The sequence below is a fragment of the Phyllostomus discolor genome, chromosome 3, assembly GCF_004126475.2.
Source record: "Phyllostomus discolor isolate MPI-MPIP mPhyDis1 chromosome 3, mPhyDis1.pri.v3, whole genome shotgun sequence".
Classification (NCBI taxonomy): Eukaryota; Metazoa; Chordata; class Mammalia; order Chiroptera; family Phyllostomidae; genus Phyllostomus; species Phyllostomus discolor.
Genome location: NC_040905.2, coordinates 165,058,047 through 165,078,947, shown reverse-complemented (window position 1 = coordinate 165,078,947; position 20,901 = coordinate 165,058,047). Strand labels below are relative to the sequence as shown.

The 20,901-nt window shown below is 39.7% G+C and overlaps 1 pseudogene; it reads right to left on the bottom strand.

Annotated features, from left to right (window-relative positions):
• Positions 1–4,704: 4,704 nt before the first annotated feature.
• LOC114490683 lies at positions 4,705–13,219 on the bottom strand (annotated as a pseudogene).
• Between the last annotated feature and the right edge of the window lie 7,682 nt (positions 13,220–20,901).

Here is a 20,901-nt window from a genome sequence, read left to right as displayed (position 1 = left end):
AATGGCAGTGTAGTAGCTATCAGAAGTCTGTGTCCTGATTTCTTCCCTCTGTGTCTTCTCTCTTAAGATTGGGTGGGAGGGGCTTTTTTTTTTTTTTTTTTTTAACACATCTGGCCTCCAAAATGAGCCTAATTTTGAGTAGTCTTTTCACATTTCTCATGACTGTCCTACTACTAGGAAAATGAAGTTTGAACAGAAAGGCTCTTGAGCTCCCTGCAAGACAAGAAGAAACTGTTCATTTCAGTTGTTTTTCTTCTTTTCATGTGTGCCATTTTGGAGACAAATCAATTTAACTGTTTCTAAGCAAAGGGCCCAGTGCTCATTTGTGCAAAGAAAAAAATGATGCCCCGAGTGTCAGATCTCAGTTTCTGTGCCAGTAGGCAAGGAAGCAATGAGTTCTACAACATCTGCATTAAAAATTGGGATTTCTTTTGTCATTGCTGGCACTGCGTGGGTGAGATGTGTTTCTTGAGGCAGATATTTGGGAAGCCTTCATTTTTTTAGTGTCAGGAATATACTGAAGGGCCTGGGAAAAGGCGTATAAAGGGAAATAACATTTACTGGGCATTGACATTATGCTAGGTGATTTAATTCCATGTTTCATTCCCGGGTTCAGATTACATTCAGCATTCTGATCCTAAAGCCCACCATGGAAAGCAAAGCGGAATTACCTCTCTGGAGCTAACAGTTTGTTTTTCTTAAACTATTTGTTTTTGAAAATAGGACTCTTCTGTTTTTCTTGGAGTAAGTAACAAAATGAGTCTGATAAAAAATAACAATATTTTAGTTTTGCTCAGTCCAGTTAACCCTGAACATTACTGGATTGAGTCTTGTGCTCAGAAAGAGACCATTTTGTTGACACCTATAATTTTATAGATGAGATCACTGAGATGAGAGGAGAAAGGGAATTGTCCAGGTCACACAGAAAGTTGCAGATTAGGTCCTTGAATCCTAGGATGCTGATCCCCAATTACTGATGATGATCCCATGTGAGAACTGATTTCCATTCAATTGGTTATCTGCCCACTCCTTCTCCTCATCCGCTTCCCAGCTCAGCAACTATCTGATGAGAAATGGTTTAGGGAGCAAACCTTCCACCTGGATCCAACAGTAAGGACAGAAAGAGTTGGCTTCTATTTTCTGATGATTCTGCAACCATGGATCTATATGCCACTGGTCTCCTACATTAGGTTCATGCCCATGTTGAATCCCAAATGAGTGATGACAAAATGGAAACTCACAAGGTCCAAGAAAGCATTTGTTGTACCCCAAATCCTTTGGTAGGTCCCAAGAGAGAAGAGACAATAGCTACAAAAATGACCTATCTACCCACCAAAGAGTTGGCAGTTGAAGCAACAGATACTTGTGATCACTGACACCACAACTGTTGATGGACATGAACCATCTTTGGGCAAATGGAATCAAATTCCACAAACTATATGTATATTTATATTTAGGCCTTGGAGTAAATTGCAAGTTCAATTCCATAAATGATGAAATGATGTTAATGTGTAGATAAAAATGTAAAAAAGAAGTTAATGTATGGAAAAAGTATAGACTTTTTTTGTCTGCCACAAGTTACCTTTTCTCTGTCCTGAATTAATGATGCATTCTTTTTAGTTTTACTGGTGTGTTGTCAAAAGTTCCACCATCCCCACCCATCCCATTGGTGGAGTTTCTACATGATATGTAGCAGCAGATATGATGCTCTTGCACTGGTCACGTGACCCACAGATCAACTATCTCTCAGTCTCACACTTATCTCAGGGAAGCTTAGCTTTTCATATTGTCTATTTCTTGGAAAAGTTATGTTGGAAAATAAAAGTACATTTATGTAAAAAATACTTTTACAGATATTGTTTAGCTCAATCCTCCATGTTTTATACTAGCCACATTTTAACATTTGAAAGCCGAGGAAATGGAGTGTTGGAGAGCTGGTAGGATTTTACCAAGGGACACAGCTCACACTCAGAGTTAGGACTCAAATCTAAGACTCAGGCTCTTTTCAAAATGGTTATCCCACTGAGTCCACATTTGATTTTTGATGGAGAAATGCTGAGGCAGCACTGTTGTTAGTTCACATGAGACATTGCTGTGAGCTTTCTAGATTGTTCATAGGTTAAAAAAAAAACAATGCCTCAGACACCTATCTGTTAGCCAAATGAGCTGTGATGACAGTGCTCAGTAGTCACCAATTTATTAGGGGGAGTTAGGATTAGCTGAACACTCCATCTTACCCTCTCGTTCTACCACTGTTGAGGGATCAGAGCTTGGGTTTCAATTTTCAGCCGTGCCACTTATTAGTGATGTGATGTTAGGCAAGTGTGAGCCTCAGTTTTGTGAAAAATGAGGAAAATATCCACTTTAAAATGTTGTCGTAAGACAAAATGTGTTAATGTATGTAAAACACCTAGCTCTGCACTGGGGTAAATAAATATTAGCTCTTACTATTACTGTGACTGAAGTTCTAAGGATGAGACAATGAAATAAATTGTGTGAAAAGCTATCAAATAATTTAAAAACAATTATTCATTGATCAACATCATTGGGTAGTTTTAATTGGAGACTTAATCTATAGAAACTAGTGGAATCCTTATTAAGAAGGGAAAGGTCTCAGGCATTATTTAATAACTTCTCCTGGAGTAGGGAAAGAGTATTTCATTAGCTTTTCCTAAGAATCCTACAGGATAATTGTTATTGTGCACATTCACAGGTGAGGAAAATGAGACTTTTGGAGGTAAGTAATTGACATGTAATGTGTAAGCTGGTAAAGCAGGAACTTGAACCCAAATTGATTTCACTGTGAAAACTCAAGAGTGCCTAATGCAACCTGCAAGAGTATCTCTGCGATGCTAAAAAATAAAAGCCCAATTAGCCCCCTTGATTAGCCCCCTCTCTCCCTCTCTTCCCCTCCCTCTAAACAGGAGATTTAACAAGGTGGGTGTCAAAAAATCATGAAGTAGATTCATCTGTTTAATAGATGAATAGTAGAGCTATTCTAGTTATTAAACAGCTCTACTAGTTATTAAAGACAGATGTTTTTCCTTTCACCAGCATTAGACATCTTTTAAGTTGAATTGATAGTGTTGAAGATTTGGAAGCCTTTGTTTATAAATTTATGTAGATTTTTTAAGTAAGATGTAAATTATTTGTAAATGAATGTACAAGGGCATTTTTGTTTAAGCTCCTCATGTCTGGTTATGATGCTTTATGATGAATGGAATAGAATGGAAATGATTGACACCAAGGGTATTTTTTCTAAATGAAATTTTAAATTGCATCAGTGACTAGTATCTATGAAATAACTGTTTCAGAGAGTCCTGCTTCTTCATTCAGTGTTGACTGCTCTCCCCATCCTCATTTTACAAATGGATTTTATATCCCTCCCCCTAAAGGCTTATATTTTTTCCAGAAATTAGCATTATATACAAGTCCTGATGAGTCAAAAACATCTTAAACATGAGATTCATTCCCTTAGAAGATAGATTTTTAAAACAAGGTTTTAATCTGCATCCTGACATTCTGGTTACATTGTGAGAAACAGCTGTATTCCTTGTTAGCGTAACATGAAAATTTCCTTTCTCTTGTAAAGTACCAGGGGCAGTGAGAAGGACAGAAAAGAGAGAAAGACAAGAGCGGGAAGCTCAAGAATAAGGCCCAGTGGGAGATAGGTGAGGGAGAGATGGAAAGAGAGAAAGAAGGAGAAGGAAATGAAGAGAGATGTGGAATGACATAGAAATGGAATGATGGAAAGAGAAATGGCCATGGCTGGTGTGGCTCAATGGTGCTGATGTGGCCCAGTGGACTGAACACCAGCCTGTGAATTGAAATGTCACCAGTTTGATTCCTGGTCAGGGTACATGCTGGGTTGCAAGCCAGGTCCCTGGTTGGGGCACAACCAGTTGATGTTTCTCTCCCTCTCTCCCTCCCTCCCCCTCCCTTTAAAAACAAGAAAGAGAAATAGAGAGATGGGAACAATAGAGAATGAGAAAGGGGAGGAGGATCAGAGAGAGAGAAAAGGAGAGGAACCAAAAACGCAGGACTCTATCTCCTCCTGGGCCCAGCAGGGAGCTGGTAAGAAAGAATTTGAAGCCAGAGGGACATATTATCCAGAACCAGGAGTTGAATGTAATTGTAAGCAGACCCTGCCCGCCCCCTTCAGATGAGTGATGGACTCCTGGCATGTGACCTAGCTTGGCAATCTCCACCCCCTGTCCGCCTGCCATAAGGAGATACGTAATGTCTAGAGTGATGGGAAAGTCATGCTTGCAGATGGTACAGATGGAGCGGCCTCATAAAATGACTCACTGTGAATCCTCACTGAAATCTCCACTATAAAAATGATAATGGAAAAAGCAAAAGAAAGGCTAAACAGGCTTGAAAGAAATTTGTTCCAGCTTGTGTAGTTCCCTTCACATTTTGAAAGGAGGAAAAAAAAGACCTTGTAAGTAAATTGCAAGGAAGATAATGTATCTTCTTCCCTCCTGGCTATAGCCCTTCCTCACCCAGACCTCCTTTCTGACATCAGTATGTAAATGAAAATGGTAAGGGAAGAAGGGGAATTGTTTTGGAGGAAGATGTAAGAATTGTTTATTAAGCAGTAGGGGGATGTTCTGAAGGGGGAGGGCTAGGATGCTCAGAAGAAAGGGAGGGGCATTTTGGAGAGCAAAGAGAAGGCTCTCAGGGAACAGGAGAAGTTGTGTTTCATTTGATGTCTGAGGTAGATACTGCCAGAGTGAAGTGGGCCTCCCAGAGAGTGAGGTCAGACACTGGATGAGGAAGTATATAGCAGTTAGTCATGAAGACCTCTTTAGCAAGAACAGGAAGTGCAAAGTGCAGAGAATTCTAAGAGTAAGTATTATTGGCCAATCCAAAGTCACCCAATACCACAATGCACCTATAGATGATCCCAAATATCGCTCAGTTTTACGAATATGGAATTTGTCAGAATTTGAGGGGATTATTCAGTGGAAGGTTCTTATGACTTGCCTCTCCTTATTCCCCCCTGTGGCAGATCTGGAACTGCAATGGATTACAAGAAGGTAGTAGGAACAGAGTTACAGGATCGAAGAGCAGGTATGGGGGCAGCTTAGACCCTGAACAGCACATGGAAGCTGGGAGTCAGGGTAGAGCTGGGCTTCCATACAAGGGAAAGAGCCCAGAGTGAGGTACTGATTGTTAGTGCAAGGTAAGTCAGAAGCATGGTGTGCATGAGTAGTGTGAATTGGGACAGTCTATATCAGAAATGGTCCAGGTTGACATTGAAGTCATGAGTGTCTTGCTTGTGTGGATGGCATGTGGAGAGACTCCAGCGCAGTGTTCTGAATAGGCAGAGCCTAATGCCTAGGGGCATAGAATGATTGGGACACTTAGTGGGATGCAGAGGTTGGACATTCCCTATTCATAGAGCAGAGTTGTCTTAGGTAGGGGGGTTGGTGAATATGGCAAGTGGGATGGGGTGGCAGTTCTGGAGGCTAGAAGTCTGAGATAGAAGTGCCAGTCTAGTCAGGGAAAGACCCTCTTCTGGGTTTCAGACTTCATGTCCTCACATGGTGGGAAAGTGAGAGAGCTCTCTGGGGTCTCTCTCATAAGAGTACTAATCCTATTATGAGGGCTCTACTCTCATGACCTAACTACTTCCCACAGGCCCCACCTCCTAATGCCATCATGCTGGACAATAGAATTTCAGTGTATGAATTTTAGGGGGTCATAAACATTCAGTCCACAGCAGAGGACATGGAGAAGAAATACCCTGACCTCTTCTCCTTCTCTCCCATCTCCTCCTGGTACCTATCATTAGTCAACCCAGTCTGGAGACAGCAGTGAGGGAATCCATGATGTCAGCCTCCTGGGGCACAGAAGGGTGGAGGATGGTTAGGGTTGAGGGGAAAACAAAGACTGACCAGCATATATGCAAACTCATCCAGATGGCAGTTGTTCAGCGCCAGGTAGTTTGCCTACTTGTGTGCAGACCAAGTCAGAGGCAGCCAGATCTAGCCCACAGGGAGGAAGCCATAAAACTACATAGGCTCTCAGGCCCAGGCTGTGATGCACATGGCTCTCGTTCTGATGAGCAATGAGAGTGTTAATTGGGAAACTGAGATACAAGCTCTACCCTTTGGAGAGCTCCAACATGATGAGAGATGGGGGGGGGGTTATATGAGGACTGTCCAGAAAGGTCCAGCCATTGTTAATATAATGAGAACAATTTGCATGACATTGATGTAACCTGACAGCCAAGAATAGTGGACTGGAATGCACATGCATGAACAATGATGACTTCATGTACTAGTCAGTGGGGATGGTAGACACAATTGAGTGAGCATGTATACTATGTGGCTGTCACATTCAAAATGACTGAGTAAGTAGAATAATGAATCTGCATCAAATTTTGCATTAAGCTTGAACATTCCTCTGTGAAAACTACTTGGATGATTCAGAAGGCTTTCAGGGATGATGCAATGCATCCCGTGCAAATAAAAATGTGGTACAAACTCTTCAAAGATGGCTGAGAATCTATTGAAAGTGATCTATGATCTGGAAGGACTGTAACGAACAGAACACTTGAGAATGTTGTGCATGTATGGGCTGCAATCAACAAAGATCAGTGTCTTACAGTGCAAGAACTAGAAGCTGATCTAGGGATTCCAAAAACTACTGTGTCTGAGATTTTGACTCAGGATCTTGACACAAAATGGCAAAATTCATTCCACAGCTTCTGCCCCCAGAGCAGAAGGAACATCGTACTGTAGTTGTTGATAACTTGATTCAAAGTGAACCAAGTTTCCTTAAGAAGGTCATAACCAGGGATGAATCATGGGTCTACGGCTATGGGTATGATCTGGAAACAAAGGTCCAGTCATTCCAATGGATATTGCCTGGACCTGCATGCCTGAAGAAGGCATGGCAAAACCACAGCAAGATCAAGACCATGTTACCTATGTTTTTGGATTGGGAAGGTGTTGTCCATCATGAATATACCCCTTTAGGCCAAACAATTAATAAGGAGTACTACCTCAATGTTCCCCATAGGTTGAGAGATGATGTGCAATGAAAATGGCCACAGCTATGGGCAACTGGTGATTGGCAGCTTCATCATGACAATGTGCCTGCTCATGCATCAGGTCTCATGAAGAGTATTTTGGCAAAACATCAAATCACCAAGGTGACTCAGTGCCCCTACTGCCCAGATTTGGCGCCCTGCAACTTCTGGCTTTTTCCAAAACTAAAATCACCTTTGAAAGGGAAGAAATTACAGACCATTGATGAGATTCAGGAAAATATGATGGGGCAGTTGATGGTGACTGGGAGAACTGTGTGAGGTCATAAGGTGCCTACCTTGAAGGGGACTGAGGTATCCTTGTCCGATGTACAATGCTTCTTGTATTTTGCATCTTCTTCAATAAATGTCTCTTTTCCATATTACATGGATGAATACCTTCTGCACAGACCTCATTGTTCTGAAGGAGGCTTACTATGTGCCTTGGCTATGTACAATTGACCTAGTGTTGGTTCCATCAGATGGGGGTGGCAGCATGGTGTTGATGTCCTCTTCTCCATCCTCATGGGCTTAGGAATTGGGCTGAGGCTGGGACCTCCCAGCGTTTAAATTGTTGGTATTGCTGTGGGGTGGAGGGAGAAAACCTTGCTTGATGGGGGCAGGATGGTTTGAGTGCTGGTGGACCAGTTAACACACAAGGAATACAGAAGCCCTATAGGAAAGGCTGAGAGTGACCAAGAGCCTAGAGAATTAGTTTCCAGGAGCTGAAAGGGGCTGTATGTCACAGAAAAAAGGCCAGGGTGGCATCTGTATGAAAAAGGGCCTTGAAAACAAGATGAGTTTCCTTCACACCAGAACTTTTTGTTTCAGTTTTGGTTGTTAAAGGGCCTCTCTTCATGTCCTGAGCCTGGGCCATGTGGAATGGACAATAACTTGCTGAGCAGTATGGTAGAAAGGGAGCAGAAATAGTAGTTTTGGGGAGAAAGATCTTGACACTCTCTAGTTTTAGCCATACATTTTCTTGTAAAACATATCTTAAATATCTTTCTTGAATGAGAATAACGCTTGAAGAAGGACCTTTCTACTTCATGTTAGAGTAAAGGCTAGCCCTGAGCTGGTTTCTGCATTAACTGATGAAATAATTAATTGACTCCTATGAGATAGATTTTTGTTTCATATGTTGATAAATAATACTAAAATAGGTTTTTAAGGACATATAGTTTATACCTTCAATTAAATCATGTAATTTTTCCTTAGATATTCAAGAAGAAAATGATGATTATTTTCTAGTTATGCCATATGGCACATTCTGGAATTTTGAAATCATGGTTGTTTCTGTCTTGAGAAACTCCTATGTTATTATTTTTGTCACTTTCCCCCTGAGGCAGAAGTGGGTCATCTGTGTGTGCTTGCCCTCCTTGGCTGTGGTACCTGTATCTTAGTTTCCATCTCAGGAATTGAGAGGTTTTGGCTCTGATTTCTTGTCACCTGTGGTTATCATTGTTGGAACAATGACCCCCTGATGTGGACCCTGGCTTGTGGGGTCCACAACATTGTGGATGGGGGAAAGACATTCACACGGACTACGGAGTCCTGTGGAGGAAAAGTGCAAGTGGCTTCTCTCTCAAGGGGAGCAAAAACCCATGGCCTCCGCCATGACAGGCCTTTATTTCTATCTCTGGGCACATTTTGAGAAGGTCCTCATTAACTATGCACAGGTTCACTTTAAGTGGTTACCTTTTACAGAAGACAAAGGAACCAATGCTGCTAATCACATCACAGAAGAGGGATATTTGCAAATGAAAAGGCAAAAGTGGTTGAACAGGTACACTCATCCTTGGAAGGCTTAGCATGGAGTTTAGGAAGTTACTTTGCAGTAAATGTCCTCAATTCAGGGTGAGGGAGTTTTTTAGCAAGAGCAAGACTCAAAGCGGCCCAGGCACATTGCAGGCCTGATTCCCCACGGGAGAACCTATCTGTGGGCGTGGGTCCTGTGCATCTCCGAGTGGGAGCGTGGCCCACACCACACAGAACAGTCTCCTACAACCCCCATGAAAAGTTAATTATATATCAGTTATGTTTCCAGTGTTAGATAGATTCAAAGTTGGAAAAGTTAAAATTGCTAGAATGAGTTAAAAACCCAGCCTGAATCTGTCCCTTATGTCTTCAGAGGATGTTAAAGATGTTACTGGTGTTGATTTCCATTCATACAGGTGGGACTCAGCAGACAGACGCAGCCCCTCCTTTCTCTGCAGAGCAGTCTCTGACCAGAGGACCCGCCTCCCACACCCACTGGTGTCATTGGCAGTTTTGAACCCTTTTGTTCTAGTGTTCTCTGCCTCATGCTGATGTTTTGTGGCATCATTAAAAATTTTTTAATTTAATATTTAAAAAACTATTTTTTTAATTTACAGTTGATATATAATATTATATCAAATCTGGTGTTTTTATGGCATTTTGAAGTTGGTTGACCCAGATATCTCAATCATCCTATAACTGAGGTTGTTACAGAACAAAGGGGGCCAGGGGTGATATACTATTATCGAAAGGACCTCCTACTGGGCTTGATTGTCTGCCTCCTTATAGGAAATACATCTCTCAACGCCAGAGATTTGTGAAAAGGAAAGGAAATGTTTATTTAATGCTATGCAGACTTAAAGTAGTGACCTAACGTCTTCATTAAAATTTCAAAGTCTTTTAGGATACCCACAGATGCCCACAATGCTTTCTTCTCCCCCTGCCCTAATTTGGGCTACCATATCTCAGGAAAAGAAGCAAACATCCCTATTTCAGGCCACTGGCACCATCAGCTGTGTTGCCACCCAGGCAGGATCTCTAATTAATCCAAAGCCATGTGGCACCTTCTCATGGCCTACTGGCAAGAGTTCTTTCACCCTTCTTCCAGGCAGTCTCTCCTGCTTCCCAAGCCAGGCAGTCAGAGGGAGCACCCCAAAGCTGTATGGTCCTCATCTACCAAAGCTGCAGGGGTCTGCACTCTGGCAAAGTTATGTGGATCTCTCCGCAAAGCTGCGGGGATGGGGGATCGCCACTCTGCTAAAGTGGAGTGGCAATTCTCTGCTAAAGCCGCATGGTGGTTCCCCCTACTAAAGCTTCAGGGGTCCTCACTTTGGCAAAGCTGCGGGGTTCTCTCTCCAATGGCTGCCAAGTCTCCTATTTAAATCCCCATGCCAATCTTCCTCTGCAGCCCCATTTCTGACTCCGCCCACAATTGGCTACACTTGCCAGCACTCCCATATCCTTCCAGCTTTACTGGGCTGTCAAAGTGGGTCTGGGCAGGCCTGGCCCCATGTTGTGGAGCCAATCATCTCCAAGCTCTCTTGCAGGCCCTGTTAACTAGGGGGAGTTGCCTCCCAGTTGTGTCTTGGGAGGGAGTTACTTCCATTCCCCTGGCTCAGAGCATGGCCACAGCTATTTAACATATCTATGTAACCAGTTAAAGTTATAGATATGTTAAATGACCATGCCAGAGGTTAGCTGCAAAGCTGTTGCTATGTAAAAGAGCTCTTAATGGCCCTATTCCATGTGTCCCTTCCTCCAATCCACACCTTTGGGGGTGGAGGGGGGACATCCTAATATTTCCTGAACATCTTGAGTTCTGAACCCCATTCCAAAGCCCTATTTGGGGCCCTCCTCTTGGCTGTACCCTGTATCAAGGTGATATTTAAAAACAACTGTGGGAGTTACAAATGGGGAATGGAATAAATACTTTACTAAAAGTCTTTGGAGAATTATCCAAAATTTAAGTATCTAGTTCTTAAGACAAGTGACTTCCAGGTTTAAGTGATCAGGTCAACACTGTTAATAAAAACTTCGATGAAGTAATTATTTTACATTTTACTATACTTTTCAGATTTACTGTACCTAGCTAGACTTATGTTCATTTTTTGCTTCCAAAACTTTTTAAATTGTGGATCTTACCCTTTAGCTAATTATATCTGTAACCAAACTAAGGCAGAGGCTGTATCCTGAGAGCACCAGGGCAGCCCACAATATCCTGGCTTACCCTGAAGGATAGGCCCCCATTGGATGCCATTTTGTACGTACTGGTAGAATATTAGACTCACAGACTCCATATGACTGGGTCTTCTGGAATAGTTCTAATGTTAATATTCTGTCTTGCAGCCTCTGCAAGTACAGTGGAAACTGTTAAGACTATGTATCCTAATTTTAATTTAGAAAATAGCTCACACTTCTTTTCTATCTTCCTGATCCCCCTGGCTTGTGCCCCAGGAAGTTGCTGACCTGCCTGGTCTGGTACTGGCCTTACACGGACACCTTGTGGTCCTTTCTACCCTCATCCAGTTTGTTTCTTGGTATCTACCATGAGCTTCCAGTGAGAGTTGTCTTTGGTTTGGGGTAGGAATAAATAACTTTGGTGTTATTGAGACTGTTATAATAGAGAAGATAAAATCTTCTTCTGTGATCTTCTTTCAGTCCCCCTACTGTATTTCTGGGCAGTGTGGGTGAAATAAATGCCCACCTCAGCCTAGGACTGGAGGAAACCCTCAGAGAACTTTAAAACCTTTCCTGCTTTTCCCTGTGGTTGCTTAGGTTATAGGGACATGTGAGCCTCTGGCTGTGCCTTCCTTCTCTTCTGCTTCCCAGAGAGAATATGGGAGAGAGAATGTGGTCACCTTTACTGAGTTTCCTCCCGATATGTCTGAAGGGTATAGTTATCTTGTTTTTATAAGTTTCTGATTTGTAGACCAAATTTGTCCTTCTTGACTTTCATTCATTTATATGTAATTGTGAATGTTTGGATGGGCAGTGTTACGTTAAATTAGTGTTGCTGGAAGATTTCATTGCAGTCTTCTTCTCTGTTAAAGCTTTATTTAGTACTTTTGTATTATCTTTGTTTTTCTGCTTGTGAAAGTAATATAAAAAGTATAAATAATTTATTTCTTTAAGACAGATTCTTAGAAGTAAAAGTGCTAGAGTCATGTAGAGCATAAATATTTTAAAGGCCCTTTATGTATATTTTTAAAGAAATTACATATGTATTCTTTAAAACATATTTTACTATATATGAAATAAATACATATATAGTGAAATTGTATTTCAGAAAGTTTGTACCAATTCACCTTCCTGCCAATTGAGTAAATGAATAAAATTTTATTGGAATTGAGTATTAATATTACCAATATAATCTTTGCTAACTTGGTAAGAAGAATATCTTATTTTTACTGTATTTTAAACATTACTAGTGAGCTTTATAAAAAATATATAAATAAGCAAGGAAATACATATTTATTAGCCTTTTGTACCTGTCATCATTGACAGTAGAGAAATTAATGTTTTAAGGGCTAAAATATATTTACATTTCTTTGTTTTCTTTTTTGCTTTCCCCTCCCTTCCCAAACAAATAGAATTTTTAATTTGTCACCATTAAATGTCTGAATTTTAAACAGATTCTTGGACTGGGGCTCATATCTTGATATCGGCTTGTTCAACTTCCCTGTCTCATCCCCAGTAGCTTTTTCAGTTCTGCTGCCTTCCCCATGAATCTCCACGAGTTTTCCCAGTTTGAACTTGGGCTTCTTTAGCATTTTGACTTTTCTAACAAAGACTTCATAAAGTAGATACATAGATTGGCCAGCCTTTTTTCTATGTCTTTTCTAGTGTTATCTGGAATCAATTTATTGACCACTTCTTTCAAGTCATTTGTCTGGACCTCTTGGGTCATGATTTCCCTTATGTTCTTCCTGAGTTGGCAGACCTGTTGACGCTGAGCATAAGAGGTCTTCTGAATCTAACTGTTGTGCTCAGTCAAACCAACACAGAATAGATGAAGCAAATAATCATCGGCAGTCTTAATACCAATATTAGCTTCAATCCCGGCCTGCCATTTTTGACCATGGAGCACATTTTATCATGGGCAAGATCCACGCCATGGAAATGAGTTGGACAGTTTTTGCCCTGAACATCCTCAGCAATTAGCTTGCATTTTCTAAATACAACTTCGTAATTCTGCAGATTAGCTAGACTCACTTCAAAAACATGAGCCTTAAGACCGTCAGATGCAATTTTGGTTCCTTGAATTCTCACGACTAGTGGGTTTTCCATATTTCTTATATTGAACATAGCTGATGCTTTCACACACACTGGTCTTTCTTAGAAAAAGGATCAGCCACTCTCTTCTTGGCTCCCTTTTTGCCGCCTTTCATGAAGCACTTGTTCTTGCTGATCACCATGGTGCTTCTCGGAGAGCCAAAAATCTTTGCTCTCTTTTTTGATAGTCTTTTTCTATCCAAAGCTCACCTATATTTTCCCCCTAGATTTTAAAATTGATTTGATTTAAAAACAAATTCCTTTAAATTTATTTGAATGTGTGTGGTATGAAGTGAGGGTTTAAATGGCTTTTTTCTTTAAATCAATGACCAATTTTATCAGCACCTTAGTTGTAAACAATAGAACCCTCTCAGGCTAGCTTAAGCAGACACAGAATATTCTGAGGATTTGGGGCGGCTCACAGTATCTCTGGGTTGGGCAGGGTGGTAACTTCCAACACTGATCCCCAGAGCTCTGCCACAGGACTGGCCAGGTGGGGAGACTGCCACAGCCTCTGCTACCTCCTGTGCCAGCAGAACCGAGGCTAGGCCACACTCAGAACTGGTCTTCTCACTTACTCTTGAGAAAAAGTGTCACATGGTTTCATCTTGATAGGGGACTTAAGGCTTGGAAAATTTAAGCTTAAGGTAAAAAGTTGTAAGTCTAGCAAGTAATATGTATGTTAAGCTTTTGTTTCAGAAATTACAGATAAGCCATCTTGGCTCCTTGGAAAAACAACTGACCTTCTGGGGTACTGGCTACAGATTACCTCCTGGGGACAAGTTGTAGGCATCAGAGGCCTTTTGTGTGACACCCCCCACCCCCACTACCAACCTTGGGAACAGCTAACTGCCAAGAACAAGAATTTCAAAGCCCTCACCACACTTTGTTTACCCTCCCCCACCACCTTATAAAAGATCTGGCCAGTTAAGAGAAGGGAAGATGGTTTGTTAGGGTATGAACCTGCCATCTTCTCAGATCACCGGCCATCTGAATAAACTGCCTATAAATTCAATCTGTCATTGCTTATTGGATTTGGTAGTGACAGGCAGCCTGACCGCCAGTGTCTTTTTCGGTTACAATCTGATTGGAGAAGCAATTTTTCTGGAACTTGTTTTTGGAAGGCAGTTTTCATAATGTGGGAAATTATCAAAATACAGGAGAATAGGCACAAGATTGGGTGACCACAAGTGACTGACCCAGTTGTTGCAACAGCCTTAACCACTGATTGGGGACAGCACTAATTTGTTAAATTTGCATTTTAGAAATGTATAGACTAGTAGGATCAGTTTCTCCTATGTACTCAATTGTATTTGATCATTTTTTATTCTTGTCCTAATGTCATAATTATTGTATTTTGTTGTTGTTGTAATATGTCTTAACTACTGCTGATGTACCTTGTTCTTCTTTTTCAGTTCATAGTCTTTCTGGATGAACTTTGACCACTTTATCAATTTACAAAAAAACGAATTATTTTTTTATTAGAATTCTTCACTGTCATATTAATTTGACACCTATTGACCTTGTTAAAATATTCATTCTTTTTATCTATGTATGTGGTATATATAGGGTGGGGCACAGTAGGTTTACAGTTGTTCATATGGAAAATGATACAGTAATTAACAATAATACAAGAATAAACTGTTTCATGTACTCATAACTGTAAACCTACTTTTGCCCCTCCTGTATTTTCACGTAGTCAAAAATTTTAATGTTCCTTGATAAAATTTTGTCATTTTATTCATATGGGTATTGTATTTCTCACTAAAGTTATTCTTAAGTATACATTATTATTAACATAAACAGGTATGGTTTTCCTTTTATCTTTCCTGTTTTTTCCCCCTGTTTTCATTTAACAATGAAAGTTGTTAAATTTTGCATATGTATTTTGTGAACAGAACGTTAAAAAATGTGCCCTGGCTGGTATGGCTCAGTGGGTTGAGCACCAGCCTGTGAACAAGGGTCGCTGATTCGATTCCCAGTCAAAGCACATGCCTGGGTTGCAGGCTAGGTCCCCAGTGGGGGTGTGTGTGAGAAGCAACCACACATTGATGTTTCTCTCCCTCTTTCTCCTTCCCTTCCCCTCTGTCTAAAAATAAATAAATAAAATCTTACAAAAAGAAAGTTAAAAATTTATTATTTCTAAGATAGCTTTAGTTAATTTTCTAAGCTTTCAAAGAATATATCACAATATGCATATAAGAATAATTTTGGAACATGATAAGTCAAACAACTAAAAGAAAGGACATGAAAAATGATTTATATAAAATTAATTCAATAAGCTAGGTGTAAAAATACCCTGGAAGGGAAGATGGTTTTAATTTTATAATAATGCTTGCATCCCCTCTGTAGGAATACTCTAAGTAACGTGTAAAGCTGGTGATTTATAGAACCCAGATATGTGCATAAAGTCAACCACATGCCTGCCTCGGTTTCCCTGTAAATCTAAACTGCATACACAGACACACGTGGTACTTTCTCCCCAAATGCAAGTTCCTAAGCTCAACACTCAGATTCTGGGTAGCAACACATTAATTCAAGCAGAATGATGCTTCAAGAAGTCTCTGTAGCATTGCCTCTCTGTGGGCTCACTGATGGAGGGGATTTCATAAATGAAAACAGGCCAGGGCTGGCTCAGTTCAATCTTCCTGCCCCAAGCCACTCTCTTCCTTTCGACAACTAAGCCAGGTGTTAGGAGTACAGTGTCGATGGGGTTTGTGGAATGTTGCACTTGGAAGGTTTTTTTTTTTTTAAGTCAGTAAATAAGCTCAAACAAGTGGAAAGAATTTGCCTGCTTTTAAGACTTCAGAGACTCCAAATTATCCTGTCTCTCCCAGGTAGGCTAACAACTAACAAAAGGGCATTAGTTAGTTGTATAGAAATTCCCTAAAAAGCCTTGGAAAGATTAATGTCTGAGGTTTATAATAAAGCATCATTGTATAATAACTTCTAATTCCACAGGGTATAAACTATACAGAGATAATTACATTCTGAATAGGGATAAGATCCTTCTTGGCAGATTTTCCCAGGGACTTCAACATTTTTAGTGAGTATTCATTTTTATTTGTCACTTTAAAGACAATTACTAGGCAGTCGCATTCCTTGGTTGTTCATTGGTCATCTAGCCATACTATGTTGTATCTGCATTTTGCCTGTTTAGAGTACACATAAAGAAGATGAACAGACTGGACTGAATCCACTTGTCTGGGTTGCCCCATTCTGAGATCCACAAGAGAGGGTGGGATTTGGGGGTGTTTTGCCATAAGACAACTGAAGGTCCTGCCTATTGCTCTAGGTTTTTTTATTCTTGTTTGTTTGTTTTTAAACAGCTGGGACTCCTTTGTGATTGGTTATTTTAGGTGGGTTCTTAATAAATTTAGGTTTTTGGTCATTTTAGTTTGGCTATTAATGAATGTCGGAATTTGGCTCTGAGAGAAACTGAGTGCAGTTGATTTTGCTCTTTCTGGTAAGAAATCCAGTGATGTGACAGCATCTGGGAAGGCCTTCTGGTGAAGTGAGGAGGTAAATTAAGCCAAATATACTAAAAAGCCAGGGTAGAAACTTTCTTAATTCTTGAAGGATTACAGGATATTTGAGGTTGGAGGAGGTTGCATTTACAGCAGGAAATGCAATAGCTCCTGTCACATCTTGAGGGAGCTCTATAGGGGCTGGACTGGTCTCCTGCTGGGCTTAAGTATTAGAATCCTTACGCAGCCCTTTCATGAGCCCTTCAAAGTCTGCTGGGTCTGACTTCAGTAGGGACACAAAACAATGCTCCACACATTTCTGGCTGGCTAGCAAAAACTAAATGCATGGTTGCTGAAAAGTTAAAAAAAAAATCAATTGGAAGTGTGTGTGTGTGTGGGGGAATATCTTGTTGTGATCCTGCTTTAGAAAATCAGTGTAATTAACCATTTTTACTACTAATATTGTTGCAATCAGATCTGGAAAAAAAGGACACAGTCCCCTTAAAGCTTACATTTAATTTTGGAAATGAACTGGAAGTCTTCTAGAGCAATGATTAATTCTACAATAATCAGTTAATTTTTTCTGGTAATCAATTCATGATAAAATCTTGCCTTTTCTCTCTCTTTTTTTGGAAAGCAACTTCCTTCTGCTTGAAAAAGGGCTGTTAGGGTTTTGACACGAAGGAGAAATGCATCAGGCTTTTGGAGTTGTGAACCTAAGTTTTCCTGCTTTTGAAAGCTGTATAGAAATGTGATTTTAAAAAATTGAGTAATGACAGAGTAATTATTTTAAATTAATATAATAGAAAATTACATTTTTAAATAAAAAAATGAGATTGAGTGGCACAATATTGTTCAATCCAGCTGTCTGTGTCTCTTGATAAACCTTTATATTTGGATCACAGGTTTCAGGCACCACCACCTACCTGGGACAGTCCAGTATGGAAGAGTAAAAGCTATGCTGTCCATGCAAATGCAAATGCAGACACCAAGGGCAAAATCACAGATCACATGACAGCTTTTTCCTCCTCCAATGGATTTATTTGGACAGTGTAACTAGTTGTATTTTAAGATATTCATTTGTGTTAATATGCTTTCCCTTTCTCTTTGGTATGTATTAAGTCACTTTATTTTTTCAAGGAAGTCAACAGCAAGGTTGAAAGGGAAAAGGGAAGTCATCATGAATTCTTCTTGGCTTTTGTTTTCAAAGGCCAAACCATAGGAGGGCTTAAAGTACTACATAGGAACCAGAAAAGGAGAGATAGTTTCATAGAAAGGAGCAGTGTGAGCTGGCAGAATTAGGAGTTCATAGAAGGGCTTGCTGCAGACCAGAAGAATATTCTCCTGCACTAGAAGGAGGAAAGTTGAGCAGCCCTAGAGAAGTGCAGATCCTGACTCTGCATCCTGCAGAAAGAGCAAGAAGTTGTGTCTAGGTAAACAAGACCAGAGAGATTCTCACAGAAACTAGTGTTATTGGCCCATGGAAACAGCAAAAAGAAATTGGGCCTCAGGGAGCCATAGTTACAAAGGGTCGTCTCTTTGGCAAATTGTTTAGACAAATGACTGATTACCAACAAGCCATTCCCCCTCACTACCCTAGAAACTTACATGTAACCTAAGCAGAGAGGGATGACCACTGAACCATTGTGATTGTTTTCTACCAGTTTGATGAAGGATTAACTTGACTTCTAGAAAAGAAAGATATGCTATCTCTTTTAGATTTAATTTTTGGGGTTAAAATTGATTCCACTACAGTTGCTTAACCTGATCAGTTATCACTATAGTGAAAACATTAAAGCTATTTGTGTATAGATGCAGTTATATAATGAATTTCCACATGATTCAGTCCCCGTGTTAAGGTTTCTGTTTCCGATGGAAGAGGTGGTGAGAAGACTTGTGTGTTATTGGAAGAGAACAATGACCGGGCATTTAGAAATACAATTAAAATGAATTCCCTACATGAAAGTCAAGTTATACCTTCTATTGACTTACTTTTATGGGTGTGAACATGTAAATTCTATTCTCTTAACAAATTTTTAATTCTCCAATATTATTAACTATAGTCATTATTTTATACATCAGATCCTCTGATCTCATTCTGTTGACTTTCACTTAATGTATCAGAGACCTAGAAAGAAACAGGTGAAATACTCAAATTGGAGAATTTGAGAAGAGACCAATAAGAAGGGCCTATTTACAAAGGGCAGGAAAAATTTAAGGAAAACTAGAAAGGATGGTGTAATACCTTGAGGGTAGTAAAATAGCAAGTTCTTTTCATCCCTGACCTCTAAGCAGATGTTTGGAAGTGAGAATGACTGCATTTCTTCATTCTTTGCATATTTATTGAGAAATATGGAAATATGTCCTTGAGGACACAAGGGATTATTCCTCTAATCCCCCTATTATCCATCCTTGCCCCATGTACTTTCTACAAAACAGTTTCTTCAGCATGTGCAAAACCTCATCTTTGAAATGGGATGCCTTACAGGAAATGCTCCCTCTCACTTAAAAAACAACTAACTTTTGGTGGAGTGAACTCTATCAGCCCTTTTACTCACTCTAGGGGAGATGTGTTGACTCATCTAACTGCTAAATTTTGCAAGAACTGGTCATGTTATCTTGGCTTGATCCTCCTTTCACTTAGGAATGTGCCTTTCTGTATGGAGAGAATGTGAAACCTATGCTTCCATGTCAAATATTGTTGAGGGACCTCCCTAGTGGGGAGGGAAGAGTTGACCTCATAGTCAACTAGGAATAGAGGGAAGTTTCTTAACCTGATCAAGGGCAGCTAGAAAAGCTTATATCAAAAGCCAAAGTTAATAATAGAATGTTGGAAACTTTCTCTCTGAGAAGAATGGGAAGGGAATGTCTGCCATACCCTCTTTAATTCAACATTTTATTGGAGGTTCTAGCCAGTGTAGTAACCAGGTAGGCAAGGAAACAAAACAAAAAATAAGTAATTAGGAGGAATTAAAATTGTCCTTATGATGAAATAACTATAACTATGTAAGAGTTTTAAAATAAGTTATTAGAAGTAATAGATACACTTAGGTTACTGTACATTAAATCAATGTACCAAAGTCAGTTGAATTCCATATATTATCAACAGACAATGTAATTTCAAAGAATTTTGTATTTTATAGTAGCTATAGAATTATGAAGTCCACAGGAATCAATAATAATAAAATGCAGACACTTCAAGGAAATCATGGTGGGTTTAAAAGCTATTAAAGTTTTTGCACCAACAATGAACTATCAGGAAGAGAAACTAAGAAAAAAATCCCATTTACTATAGCAACAAGAAAAATAAAATAACTAGGAGTAAATTTAACCAAGGAGGTAATATACCTGTACTTGGAAAACTGTAGAATACTGAAGAAATAAATTGAGGAGGATACAAATAAATGGAAGCATATACCATGTTCATGGATAGCAAGAATGAACATCATTAAAATGTTCGTACTAAGATTCAACAGCAATTTAAGATTCAATGTAGTTCTATTAAAGTACCAATGGAATATTTCACAGATTTAGACCAAATATTTCAAAAACTTATATGGAACCAAAAAAGATCCCAAATAGCTTTAGCAAATCTTGAGAAAGAACAAAGTTGGAGATATCACAATACCCGATATCAAAGTGTACTACAAGTCCACTGTAATCAAAACAGTCTGGTATTGGCATTAGAACAGACATGTAGATCAATGGAACAGAATAGAGAGCCCAGAAATAAACTCACGTCTCTATGGTCAATCAATATTGGACAAAGGAGGCACAAACATACAATGGAGTAAAAATGGCCCCTTCAATAAATGGTGTTGGGAGAATTAGACTGGTACAGGCAAAAAAAATGAAACTAGATCACCAATTTATACCTTACACCAGAATAAACTAAAAATGGACAAAAGACTTAAATATAAGTCATGATACCATAAAAGTTCCAGCAGAAAACGTAAGCAGTAAAATTTCAGATACCCCATGTGGCAATATTTTTGCTGCTATGTCTCCTTGGGCAAGGGAAGTACAGGAAAAGAATAAACAAATGGGACTACATCAAATTAAAGAGCTTCAGCAAAGGGAAATGGGAACAGACTGTATGGGAAAACATATTTGCCAGTGGTACATTGGACAAGGGTTTAATCTCCAAAATATATAAAGAACTCATACAACTCAATACCAGGAAGACAGATAATCCAGTTAGAAAGTTGGCAAAGGACCTGAATAGACACTTCTCCAAGGAAGACTTACAAATGACCCATAGACATGTGAAAAAATGCTGAACATCACTAGCCATCAGAGAAATGCAAAAACCACAAGAGATATCAACTCACACCTGTAAAAATGGCCATCATTAATAAATTAACA